The sequence below is a fragment of the Melospiza georgiana genome, chromosome 27 (genome assembly GCF_028018845.1).
Source record: "Melospiza georgiana isolate bMelGeo1 chromosome 27, bMelGeo1.pri, whole genome shotgun sequence".
Lineage (NCBI taxonomy): Eukaryota > Metazoa > Chordata > Aves > Passeriformes > Passerellidae > Melospiza > Melospiza georgiana.
In genome coordinates this window covers 1,486,936-1,499,534 of record NC_080456.1, presented here as the reverse complement: position 1 = coordinate 1,499,534, position 12,599 = coordinate 1,486,936, and the positions used below count along the sequence as shown (strand labels likewise).

Genomic DNA, 12,599 nt, shown 5'->3' with positions numbered 1-12,599 from the left:
GCTAAGGGATAGCAGCCTGAGGTTTTTTCCATAATCGTCTGTGATTCAGGAGTTACCATGGGTAGCCAGCAGCAGATTTCCTTGAAAGTTATGTCTCATTAAAGTGCAAACAGCACCTGCAGACATGTAACGAGCTGAAACTGGTGCAATTTTACTCCTGCTTTACACAGGGGTAGATTGCAAGGGGAGGCTGCATGTGTCAGGGTTGCAAGGGATCCCTGGGAACTCAAAACCGGTAAGGGGAAGTGAAATGAGAATTAGCAGAGCCCAAATCTCTGCTCTGGATCTCCCAGCAGCTGTGTAAGGAAGCATCTAAAAGGATCTGAAAGGATCCCTGAGTTTTCACAACAGCACAAGGGGAGTTTGGCCCCTTTTCTTTTTGCTGATGGAGCAGCGTGGCTTTTCCAGGCACAGGTTTTAAATTTTTTACTGCTGATTAACACTTTTGGACTGTGGCCTTCAATCTGTTTCCTGCTTCAATTTACTGAGAGCTCATCACCAAAAACAAACCCAAAGCAACAAAAAACCATGCCATAAAACAATCCACAGAGGAAGGGGTTGTGTCCATCCTGTTTTAAAGCTGTGTTTACTCGAATTAGTGCAGATTTGGACCAAATTAATTAGAGACTCATTAAAGGTGATTGGCTGCAAACTGGTGGGACGTTTCTGAGGTTTTGGGAGCTGGGTACCTCATGTTTGGGGAGGGCAGAATGCCCTGACATCCCATAGACGGAGGATGCAGGAGCAGAGCATCTCAGTGCCTGGGGGAGGCACAGCTGGAGCATCCCAGTGCCCTGGTGTTGGGGAAGATGAAACAGGAAAGCCTTACAAATATGATTGTCTGGCAAAAGACTTTGAGAATATGGAAACTATAAGGGAGATTGAAATGAAAGCAAGCTTTGAGATCCCTCAGTTACTGAACAACTGGAAAACAATGGTGTGGCTGGCTGAAGGTGATCCCCTTTTGATGGAACAACACCCTCTGCTTGCAGACAGGCCCAAGGGTCAGAGCAGACCCTACAGCTTGGCAGAAGGGGCCCAAAGAGGAGTTTTTAGGGTTTAAAATGTAACACGGTATGGTAATGTAATGATTCTTATAGGCTGTATGGAAATGCTGTAGGATTTGTATCTTGTACTAGACTGGTTAGTGAGAATCAGAATATTCAACACAGAAGATGATTTATGGTATTATAATGGGAACCTCGCTCTCTTGCCCTTTTACTCTCTCCCCCTCTCATCCTCTCTCCCCCTCTCTTCTCTCAGCCCTGCTCTGAGCTGTGGCTGGCAGCTCCCAGCAGGGCCCTGCACCCAGGCCCTTTGCAATAAACCCCAAGTTCCAGCCCTGGCTGCAGAGATCTCTCATGTCTGTTCTACCCCCCGGGGGATTCACAGCCGGATCATCCCGGTGCCCCGGGGCAGCCCGTGCTGGGGGATGGTGTGAAAACCACGTTTACTCTCTTGTGAAAATGTAATAAGTTTAATAAAGGATATCAGCAGACAAGGACTATATTGTAAAGGTTATTACAGCCGAGTGCATCTTGGCACTCAGCTAACACTGCACTATCACTTTCGGGGGTATTCTTTAAATATTTTTTTCTCTATAACAATCTGTTGCATATTCATAGACTCTTATGCATAGTAAACTTTTTTCTCAAGCTACTTTACATGTTCTAAGAACTGTTTAGCATAGCTCCTCCTTGGGTTCGCCTTTTTAGAGCATGTGTATTCCTTGGCTGTGGTTTTAGTCCTTTTTTTATTACTTCTAGTTTCTGGGTCTTGGTCCACATTGTCTTCAGATGGAGAGTGTTGGTAGATCTGTAGTAGGTGTTTTATCTGATGTTCATTGGGTGTGATCCCATCCCAGCAGGCACTTTAACACAAGCAGCTATTTCACTACTGTCTAAGCTTAATTAACCAACAGAAATAAAAATGATATCTTTACAACAAAGTTAATTTAACACCACACACATACAGAATACATTTAAATCTTTGTGAAAAGCCAATACTACACTGTGTATCTGTAACAGGGGGATGTGCAGCCAGGGGCATACACTCTCTAGTGCCTGCTGGCTACATGTCCTGTGCCCCTCATTCTCCCTGTGCCCCCCATTCCCCAGTGCCCTGATGGCACAAGGGGGGATCACTGGAGCCCCATTCTCTGCCCGGCTCCTGGCACACCAGCACTCCATCCAGGCCCTGTTCAGCCTCTGCACTCACACCTTGTTACCCCATCGGGAGGCACTGGGGCCCCGTTCTTCCTGTGCTGGGGGACACCAGAACCCAACTGGGGCACAGCAGGGCCCTGATGGGTGCAGTAGGACCCCACTGGGCTTCACTAGTGTGGGATCTCAGCACAGCAGTCCTGATGTGCCGAGTCACCGAGACCACCCTTGGGGGGCTCGGAGGTCCTGGGATGTTGCCAGAAGTGTCTGGTGGCTGGACTTTGATCCTGCACAGGAGACGACACCTGTATGAGGATGGGAGGATTTCACTGGGATAAATGGTGAAGGGATAAGTTAATTAGAGTGTGAAACACAGGTTTTAGAATTTCTGTACAGGGGGGTCTAGAGAAGTAAGATGGAGGAATTGGGGCGTGTCCTGTCCTTCTTCTTCTTCTTCTTCTTCTTGGCCTCCATCTTCTGTGGTGGTGGTGGCACTTTGGGATTGGTTCTTACTAAAAGTGCACTGGTCAATAAGGGTGAAAGGTATTGGGGAAAATAGGTAAATATTGTATACGTAGTTTTGAGTATAAAGATAAGTGACCGCCCCGGGGGCTCTCAGTGTGCTCATGGCTGGCTGCTGTGCAGACCTCTGTCGGGCCGAGAGAAAATCTTGTAGATAAAAACTAATAAACACTGAAGACCGAGAAAAAACCTGAAGACTCTTCTCGTCCTTTGGAGCGCGGGCTGTCCAAGGCCATCCCAAGCCTTTCCAGGCCATCAAAAACAGCCGAGAACAGGACACACTAGAACCCCGTTTCTCCCTGTTGTGGTATAGCAGAAGGCCATTTCCCCTGCTGGGATACAGCAGGATCCCATTTGTCCCCGTGGGGGTTCCCTAGAACCCCATTTCCCCGTGCTGGGCGCAGCAGGATCCTGTTTTCCCCCGCTGGGGTTCACTGGTATCCTGTTTCTCCCCGTTGCAGTGCACCAGAACCGTGTTTCCCCCCGCTGGCATACAGCAGGACCACAATGGGGTTCACCAGGACCCCATTTCTTCTCGCTGGGATACAGCAGGGCTCCATTTGTCCCCACTGGGAACCCCATCTCCTCAAGCTGGATGCATCAGCACCCCATCTCCTCCTGTTGGGATGGAGCAAGGCCCCACTGGCATTCACTAACATCTGTTTCCACTCATTGGGATGCAGCAGGACCCCGCTGGGGTTCACAAGGGCCCCATTTCCCCACGTTGGGGTTCACTAGGACCCTGTTTCTCCCATTGCAGTGCAGCAGAACCCCGTTTCCTCCCGCTGGGTGCAGCAGGACCCCGCTGGGGCTCACTCGGCCCCCGTTTCCCCGCAATGGGTGCACCAGGACCCCATTTGTCCCCGCTGGGGTGCAGAAAGACCACATTTCCCTGCTCTGGGGTTCACCAGGACCCCGTTTCCCCCCGTTGGATGCAGCAGGACCCCGCTGGGGTTCACCAGGACCCCGTTTCTCCACGTTGCAGTGCAGCAAAAACCCCGCTTCTCCTCGAGCCGGGGTCCCCCAGAGCCCCGATTCCCGGGGCTGGGCTTCCCCGTTTCCCCTTTTCCCGGTGCTCTCTCTCCTCACTGGAGTTCCCCGTTCCCCATTACCCGTTTCCCGTTCCTCTCTCTCTCCCCGCTGTTTCCCCCGTTCCCATTCCCCGTTCCCTGTTCCCGTTCTCTCTCTCCTTTCTGGGTTTCCCCGTTCCCGTTTCTCTCTCTCTCCGTTTCCCCGTTCCCCCGCTGTTTCCCCCTCTCCCCGTTTCCCGTTCTCTCTCTCTCCGGCGGGGTGCCGGGTTCCCCCTTTCCGTGTCTCTCTCTCCCCGTTCCCCGTTTCTCTCTCTCTCTCTCCCCGCTGCTTCGCCGCTCCCCGTTTCTAGTTCCCGTTCCCATTCTCTCTCCCCGCGGGGTGCCGGGTTCCCACAGTTTCCCCGTTATTTCCCCGTTATTTCCCCGTTGTTTCCCCGTTATTTCCCCGTTGTTTCCCCATTATTTCCCCGTTTCTCTCTCTCTCCCCGCGGGGTGCCGGGTTCCCGTATTCCCGCAGTTTCCCGTTTCCCCCGTTATTTCCCCGTTGTTTCCCCGTTTCTCTCTCTCTCTCCCCGCGGGGTGCCGGGTGCCGGGTTCCCGTTTCCCCGTTATTTCCCCGTTGTTTCCCCGTTTCTCTCTCTCTCTCCCCGCGGGGTGCCGGGTGCCGGGTTCCCGTTTCCCCGTTATTTCCCCGTTGTTTCCCCGTTGTTTCCCCGTTTCTCTCTCTCTCTCCCCGCGGGGTGCCGGGTGCCGGGTTCCCGTTTCCCCGTTATTTCCCCGTTGTTTCCCCGTTTCTCTCTCTCTCTCCCCGCGGGGTGCCGGGTTCCCGGGTTCCCGTTTCCCCGTTATTTCCCCGTTATTTCCCCGTTGTTTCCCCGTTTCTCTCTCTCTCTCCCCGCGGGGTGCCGGGTGCCGGGTTCCCGTTTCCCCGTTATTTCCCCGTTGTTTCCCCGTTGTTTCCCCGTTTCTCTCTCTCTCTCCCCGCGGGGTGCCGGGTTCCCGTTTCCCCGTTATTTCCCCGTTGTTTCCCCGTTTCTCTCTCTCTCTCCCCGCGGGGTGCCGGGTGCCGGGGTCCCGTTTCCCCGTTATTTCCCCGTTATTTCCCCGTTGTTTCCCCGTTATTTCCCCGTTTCTCTCTCTCTCTCCCCGCGGGGTGCCGGCTCTGCCGTTGCCGCCGCCGGGCTCTCAGTGCGCAGGCGCGGTGCCCCGCCCCCGCCGCCGCTCGTGGTGCATTGTGGGACACAAACAAAGTGCCCGGGCGGCGCGCGCGGGAGCTCGGACGGAGGCGCGCGCGCTGCCCCCTCCCCCCCGCGCCCCCCCCTTCCCCCGCGTGCACGCGCAGCGCGCGCGCCCCTCACGCCCCCTCGCGCGGGGGGGTCGCGCGCCCCCCCGCTCTTCCCCCCCCCCCCAGCCCCCCCCCTCCCCCGGGTTTCCCGCGCGCCGCCTGAGGGGGAGGCGGCGGCCTCCGCCCCCCCCCCCAGCCCCGACACCATCCCGGTCATCCCGCTCGTCCCGCCGCCTCCCGGCCCCGCCGTCATGGCCCCCAGATAGCGGCCCGGCCTCACCGACCGCCCGCAGGTAACCGGGGAGCGCGGCCGGGCCTGGAGCGGGAGGGGGCCGGTCGGTGGCGCGGCGGCCGCTGGTGCCCCTGGGGGGCGGGGGGCGGGAGGGATCCGGCTCCGGCCCCTCTCCCTCCCTTTCAGACCCGGCCCGGCCCGTCCCTTCCCCCGTGTTTGCCGTGCGTGCCCCGGGGCTGCGCTCGCCCCCCGGGGGATCCCATTGCGCGGTGCACCGCCGCGGTGTCCCCCTCCCGCGGGGCCGTGTCAGCCCCGCGCCTCGCCGAGGGTTCCCGGCCGGGGGTGTCTCCTGAGGGTGTCGCCTTTCTCCGGGGGTGTCCCTGTCCCTTGTGCCGGGGCTTGGGGGTGCCACCTCCCCCTGGGATGCCCCGCGTTCCGTTGTTCGGGGTGTCCTGTGCCTCGTGTCCCGGTGTTCGGGGTTCTCTCCCCTCTAGGGGTGTCCCTGGTCCCGGAGCTGCGGGTGCACACGGGAGCCTGCACTTCCGAGGGCTGTGGGGGGAACTTGTGTTGTTTCCTGCATCCCAACGGGATACCTGCTGCCTCCAGTGCCGGCTCGTGGGAGGAAATAGAGGGATTCCCACTAGCCGTGAGGCAGAGCTGCTGTCCCTTTGTTGTTGTTTGTTTTTTCCCTACAACAGCCCCTTCTGCACATTCCTCAGGGTCCATCTGCCAGGGTCTGCTCTGCTGCCTGTGTGTCCCCGCACCGTGAGGGTGGCACAGTGCTCATCTGCCAGGAACTGCTTCGTGTTTTTCTGCTCTCCTTCCATCTCTCCAGAGTCATTTTCCTATATAAACACAATCAGCAGATTCTGGGAGGGTATCATGTGTTTCTTGCTTGCCAAAAGCCTGTTGTCTCCTGTAACACACCCAGGGTGCCTCCCAAACTCTGCTGTACCTGTTTCCATGGGGTCCAGCACAGCCTGGTAAATCCCACACCTCAGGGGGCTGCAGAAGCTGCTGAGGTTTTCCCCACCCACAAACACACATCCTCCTCCAGAGCCCGAGGGATGAGTCGTGCAGCCCCTCTCGTGCTGTGCCCACTGCAGGGCTGTGTGTCCCCTCCTCCACACTCACCACCCATTTCCTGCCGAGGGCCTGCATCCTGTCCTGGCTGTGTGTGCACCCCCGGGGCAGGTGCAGGGTTTGCTGCAGGATTCCTCATGCATGTGGAGGTTTCCACCCTGAGTCCTTCCCCACCTTGGGTGTTCCCACAGATTCCTGTGCTTGCTCCCATCGCCTCCTGCACATGGTATAGAGGTCAGCCCTGTTCCCATCTCTGCTCTCTTCTTGGCTGCCTGTTACATCTTCCATGGCTGAAACTTCTCCCTTTTCCTTCCTGGGCCCTGCTGATCCTGCAGTGGGAGACTCAGCTTAAGCCTGCCTTGGTTTTTGCTTTGACTTTGGGGTTTCCTTTGCTGAGCACAATCAAGTAGTGTGTGTTCTTCCGAGGTATCAGCACATCCCATCGCTCTAAAATACCATCACTTTCTCTTTGTCTGGTCACATAAATAATTTTATATATTCCAGTGGCTGAAGAGTTTCCATGTAAGCAGGAAAGGGACTTTTGACAAGGCCATGGAGTGACAGGATGAGGGGGAATGGCTTCAAATGACAGAGGGCAGGGGTGGATGGGATATTGGGAGGGAATTGTTCCCTGTGAAGGAGGTGAGGCCCTGGCACAGGGTGCCCAGAGCAGCTGGGGCTGCCCCATCCCTGGGACCATTCTGGGCCAGGTTGGACAGGGCTTGGAGCAGCCTGGGACACTGGAAGGTGTCCCCTGGGCTAGTGGAAGGTGTCCCTGCCCATGGCAGGGGAGTTGGATGTGCTCTTTAAGGTCCCTTGCAACCCAAACCATTTTGTGATGTTTCTAGAATCATTGCTGTCCTCTGGGTTTGCCATACCCCTGTGGGGAGTTTCTCAGTCACACCTTTGCCCCTGCTTTATTTCTGTGCTTCTGCCTCATAGGAAGCTTTTCCTTTCCCTTTTTAAAATTTTTATTTCATTTATTCTTGGGGTGTATCCACCAGGTATCCTCATGGCAGCTCTTCCTGAGGCAGAGGTCACTCAGCTGAGCTGGTCCCTGGCTCTGAGCTGGACGTTTCCACAGATGAGGTGTGGTTGTTTGTCACATGTGACACTGCTCTGTGGGGCCTGCAGGGTGATGTGAGTGGCAATGAGTCCTGTTACAGCGACTTGATGAGGTCTCAGGGTGAGAGAGGTGGACGAGAATCTTGTTTGATGATCAGAAGGCTGGATTTATTGATATAGGATATATAATACATTATGACTATACTAAAAAGTATAAGGAGAGAAGTTGCAGAGGCTGCTAAGCTAAGAATAGAATAGAAAAGAATCTAAAAACAAGAGAGTTCCCTGTCACTGTGTTCTAGAGAGCTTGCCCTGTGATTGGCCCTTAGTTGTACACATGGAACATGAACTAATCACAGGTACATCCTATTGCATTTCACAGCAGCTGATAATCATTGTTTACATTCTCTTTCTGGGGCTTCAGCTTCCCAAAAGATGAACAAGTCCCAAAGAAAGAATTTCTATGAAAAAATGTCTGCGACAAGTCCTGTCACAGAGCAGCACCCAGGAGTCTCAGGGAGTGGGATTTCAATGTGTTTTCTCCTGCTGCAGCCTGATGTGTGCATGTGGTGCAGATCCCAGGTGAGATCAGCCTGGAGACCTTGCCTGGCTTTCAGTGCAGCTCTTTGAGGAGGTGTGGCTGAGCCTGGGAGCTCCCCCAGCTCTCCAGGGTAAATGCCTCCATTGATGTCCAGCTGTTTACTCCAGGAGCCAGTTACAATGCTCTGAGTGCCTCTCCCTTGGGACTGCTCCTATTTGAACAGCTGGTTTTAATCCAGAGCTGGAATTGGTGCTGACACTCCAGGCAGTCTCTTTCCATGGGAAGGGAATTTCCAGCCCCACTTCAGTCTCCCAGGTGGATGCTGAGGGAGGAAAACCTCATGCTTGGGAGTTTTTGTTTACAGGGTGAGGGAATTCCTGCCCCTCTGACTGTGAGCTTTGAGGGGAAGCACTGTCCTTACATATTCCTTCTACAGTATCTAAGAGTAGTCAGAGGGTGAAACTGAATCCTTGCCATGTTTGTTGCAACAGGAGGTTAATCATAAACTCTGGCCCTTTCCAAAGGGCTGCTTTCATTGTGAGGTGTTGCTGGAGAGTTGTGCTGCTCAGAGGATCTACAGCAAAACAGCTTCCCCTGGCTGAGTCTGAGCAACCCCCCAGATGTTGGGTTTGGTTGGGTTCGGTTGGGTTTGGTTGGGTTTAGTTGGGTTCGGTTGGGTTCGGTTGGGTTTGGTTGGGTTTGGTTTGGTTTGGTTGGGTTCGGTTGGGTTCGGTTGGGTTTGGTTGTCCCCCACGACCTGCTGGAAGGAGATTTTGTGTCTTTGTGGCCTTTCTGTGCGTGGATGTGTGGTGTGTTGTTTTCTGATGCAAGGTAAGGCGACTTGGTTCTGAGGGAACAGCGCGGCGACTTAAACTCTCTAGGGTCACTCGGGCTAAGAACACTCGCAGGCACCAGCATGGTGGACGGTCTAAAGGCCTTTATTGTTTTGTCTCGTCGGGTTTTATACTCAGGAATGTTTTACTCTACATCAAAGAGTCTCACCTTACTGTAATTGGTTAATAAGGAGTCGAAAGTTACTAATATTGGAAAAAACGACATTCTTAAATAATCCCTTATCGCTAAACATTAAAAAAAAAAAAATCCTACTACTTTCCGTAATATCACAAAATTTTCTAAACACTTAGCTCTGTCTACTACAGTGGTGCTTGTGTGGCCAGCAGCAAGCCTTGGCTCCTTCACACCTGTGTGGGGTATTTCACATCAGCGTTTCACTGGCCTCACCCATTCCACCTGCTAAACTGGAGCTTTGAGAACATCTGAGTGTGTTCCTAGGAGAACATCTGGTGATATGTCGGATTCTCGGCTGTTTAGGTGGCCTGGAGAGGCTCGGGGTGGCCTTGGACAGCCCGGCGCTTCAAAGGACGAGAAGAGACTTCTGATCTTTTCTCGGTCTCGGTGTTTATTAGTTGTTTATCTAAAAGATTTTCTCTCAGCCCAACAGAGGTCTGCTCAGCAGCCAGCCATGAGCACACTGAGAGCCCCCGGGGCGGTCACTTATCTTTATACCCGAAGTTACGTATACAATATTTATCATTTTTCTCCAATACCTTCTACCCTTATTAACCGGTGCACTTCTAGTAATGACCAATCCCAAAGTGCCACCACCACCACAGAAGGTGGAGGCCAAGAAGAAGAAGAAGAAGGACAGGACATGCCCCAATTCCTCCATCTTACTTCTTTCGACCCCCCCTGTACAGAAATCCTAAACCCTGTGTTTTACACTGTAATTAACTTATCCCTTCACCATTCACCCAGTGAGACCCTCCCATCCTCATACAGGTGTCATCTCCCGTGCAGGATCAAAGTCCAGCCACCAGACACTTCTGGCAACATTCCAGGACTCCCGAGCCCCCCAAGGGTGTTCTCGGCCACTCTGCACATCAGTCCTGAGGTGCTGAGATCCCACAGTGATATATGTAGCTTCACTCCTTTTAGGGGTTGTTTAAAGAAAAAGAAAAGAAAATCAACCTGTGAGAAAGCAAATCAAGCTGTGAGAAAGCAGTGGTGCTTTTGCTGGCATGTGACGAGGAAGGAGATGTCCCCTGACGTAGAAGGGATTGTCTGTTGACATTCTTCTCCCTCTCCCAGTTAGAAGTAGGTTATCCCTGCTCAAATTATGCAACTGTGCAGACAGCCAGACTTCAGGAATTCCAAATACTTCAATGTGTCAAGTGCTGACTTGGAAATGAAATGCCACGGTTGCAGAGCGTGTTCACAGTCTGGCGCTTGCAATCCAACATCGAGCTTGGAACCGCGCGTGGCTGAGAAGGGGCAGCAACTTAATTGCTTGTTTCTTCCAAAAGTGTCGTGGGAGCCAAACTGGGTGGGAGAGCTGCCTCTACCTGTGACACTGTTTCCATATGGAAGCAGAAAAAAGCCCTGCTGAAAACATTGATTTATGTAACAAATTGAAATGCTTCCTTCTCTGGCCGTGGTGTTGCAGTTTTCAGCATCCAGATCTAATTAAAGAGTTGTGTGCTCATTGCTCAGTAAACGCAGGAGTCCATCACTGTCCTTGCCTTGCAGAGCAAATTGATTCTCCGAATGGTTTCACTGGATGGAAGCAGGTGTCTGGGACTGCTTTGTGCAAGGTGCTGAAATGAAATGGTGGTGGTAGGAAATGAGCTGCAAGCCTGATGAAATGGGGTGACAGGAAATGGAAACGCTCAGCGTTTCATTCAATTCTTACATTCCATTTAATCAAGTGAAGGAAGTGACTTAAACTGTGCTTTATTTGTAAATAACGTGTTCTTAACGCCTTCCACTTCAGAGCTGGGGAAATCATCATTTCACAGGAGCACATTGAGCAGAGGATGTGAACAATGGGATAATAAGTGCTGCAGAAAGTGTGTTGGGCTCAGCGTGTGGTCTGTGACAGTGGCCAGCAGGAAATCATTAGGGGAGAGTGGAGCAGCAGCCCCAGGCAGCTCAGGCATCAGCCCCAGCTCGGGTTTGAGGTGCTCTGAGCCTGCTGGACCTGTCCTGGAGGGCATTGCTGAACCATTTCCAACACTTTGTACCTGCAGCTTCCACAGAATACCCTGTGAATACTCTCAACCTGTACAAAAATAATACCTGGCTTCTGGGGAGTTTTCTTGCTTCTTTTTAAACTAATCTCATTGAATCCCTTATACTTTTTGTATTTTTTTTTTTTTTTGCATCAGCACCTCATTTGTAATTTTACAAGTCTCAGTTTTCTCTCTTTGGGTTCTTTTCCTTTCCCAAGCTGCATTGTCCCATTTTGTTTAGTACAGAGGCAGCTCTTCATCACTTGGGGGTTTTCCCTTTGAGCTCTGCTGTTGTTTTGAGGTGATTTGGCCACAATTTGTTTGCTTGCTTTACCCAAGAAGCCTGAATAAAGAGAGATGTGCTGTCTAATAAAGGGATACTTTGTAGCTCCTCTGTGATAATATTATAAACATTTACTATGTGTAATGTTTTGCATTCCAAGTGCAAATGAACTCAGTAATCAGAGTCAGAGATATTGTAGTGGAAATACAGATACTGAGGAAGATCTGAGTTTATAAATACAGTACAGATGGCCCTTGATAAGGCATTTTGTATTTGGATATTACCAAGAGAGCAGTATGGAAAAAACTACACTTGTGGTGGATTCTTGCCAGAGTTGAGTTGGAAGGCACTGGAAGCATGAAGATGCCATGTCCTGTGCAGAGCTAAGAGTCTCAGAAATGACTTTTGGGATATCTGGTGGGTTAAGGGACACATTGCTCCTTTATTAGGGACAGATATTGACAGTGTTGAAGCTCTGTGGTTCCTGCAGTTTTCTTTCAACGTCTTGTTTTGGTTTTTTTTACGTAGATAAATACCCCTGGTTTGAAATGCCTACTGTGAGAAGTTTCTGTAAAATGTTGTGAAGATGCTGGAGGTTTAACAAAAACCCCACAAAACCCAGCACAAACTGGGGATATGGCCATACAAGGGCAGACTGCTCCAGCCTGTGGAGTTGCTGCTCACCTGATTAAGTGCTTTGTGGATAAATACAAGCACTTGTAGCTTTTGGAGCCAAGAAGAACTCCTTTGAGGCATTTATCTGCATAAATGAGTCATTAGGAAAATAAAGGTACACGTAGTGCTGAAAGGGTGATGACACAACCACATTCCTGCCTTGCTTGAACTTGTTGAGGATTCTTTTGTAGCTGCTTCCGTTGGAAGGTGCTGCTGTTGTTGATGTGTCTGTGACACCCTGGCTGCTGGCACTGTCCCTGCTGGCTGGGTCAGCAGTGCCTGTTCCCTCCTTGGATCTCTCAGCATCTGAGATTTTGCCTTGATCTCTCCCCTCTGCTCTTTGCTGAGCTCTTTCCTCAGTGTTGCTTCCAGCACTGGGGGTGTTTATGGGGCTGCTGTGCTTCAGGGAGAGTTCAGCTATGCAGTGCCTTTCAGAAAAAAATACCATTTCTTAGAGTTAATGTGGATTTCATGAGGGTGTAATGCTTCCTGCAATAAAAGTGAGAGAGAAAAGCTGTCATTTTGTGTAATAAACCTGAATATTTCAAACAACCAGTCAGCTGACAGGTAAGCTTTGTGCTCAACTAGTAAAAACTAGCACTTAGCCAAATTTGGTTGTGACAAAGCTTCTGTTTGTGCTGTGCCCTCCAGTCTCTTATTTCTGTCAAATAAGAAATAAGAAAGAGAAATA

At 51.9% G+C, this 12,599-nt stretch overlaps 1 protein-coding gene across 4 annotated transcripts in view; it reads left to right on the top strand.

Annotated features, from left to right (window-relative positions):
* Window positions 1-5,204: 5,204 nt before the first annotated feature.
* ZBTB44 (zinc finger and BTB domain containing 44) overlaps window positions 5,205-12,599 on the top strand; it is a 41,357-nt gene continuing 33,962 nt past the window's right edge. For all 4 annotated transcript variants that reach the window (XM_058041252.1, XM_058041251.1, XM_058041250.1 and 1 more), the window contains exon 1: window positions 5,205-5,293. The gene's annotated coding sequence lies outside the window, so the exon portion shown is untranslated. The remainder of the gene's footprint in view (window positions 5,294-12,599) is intronic.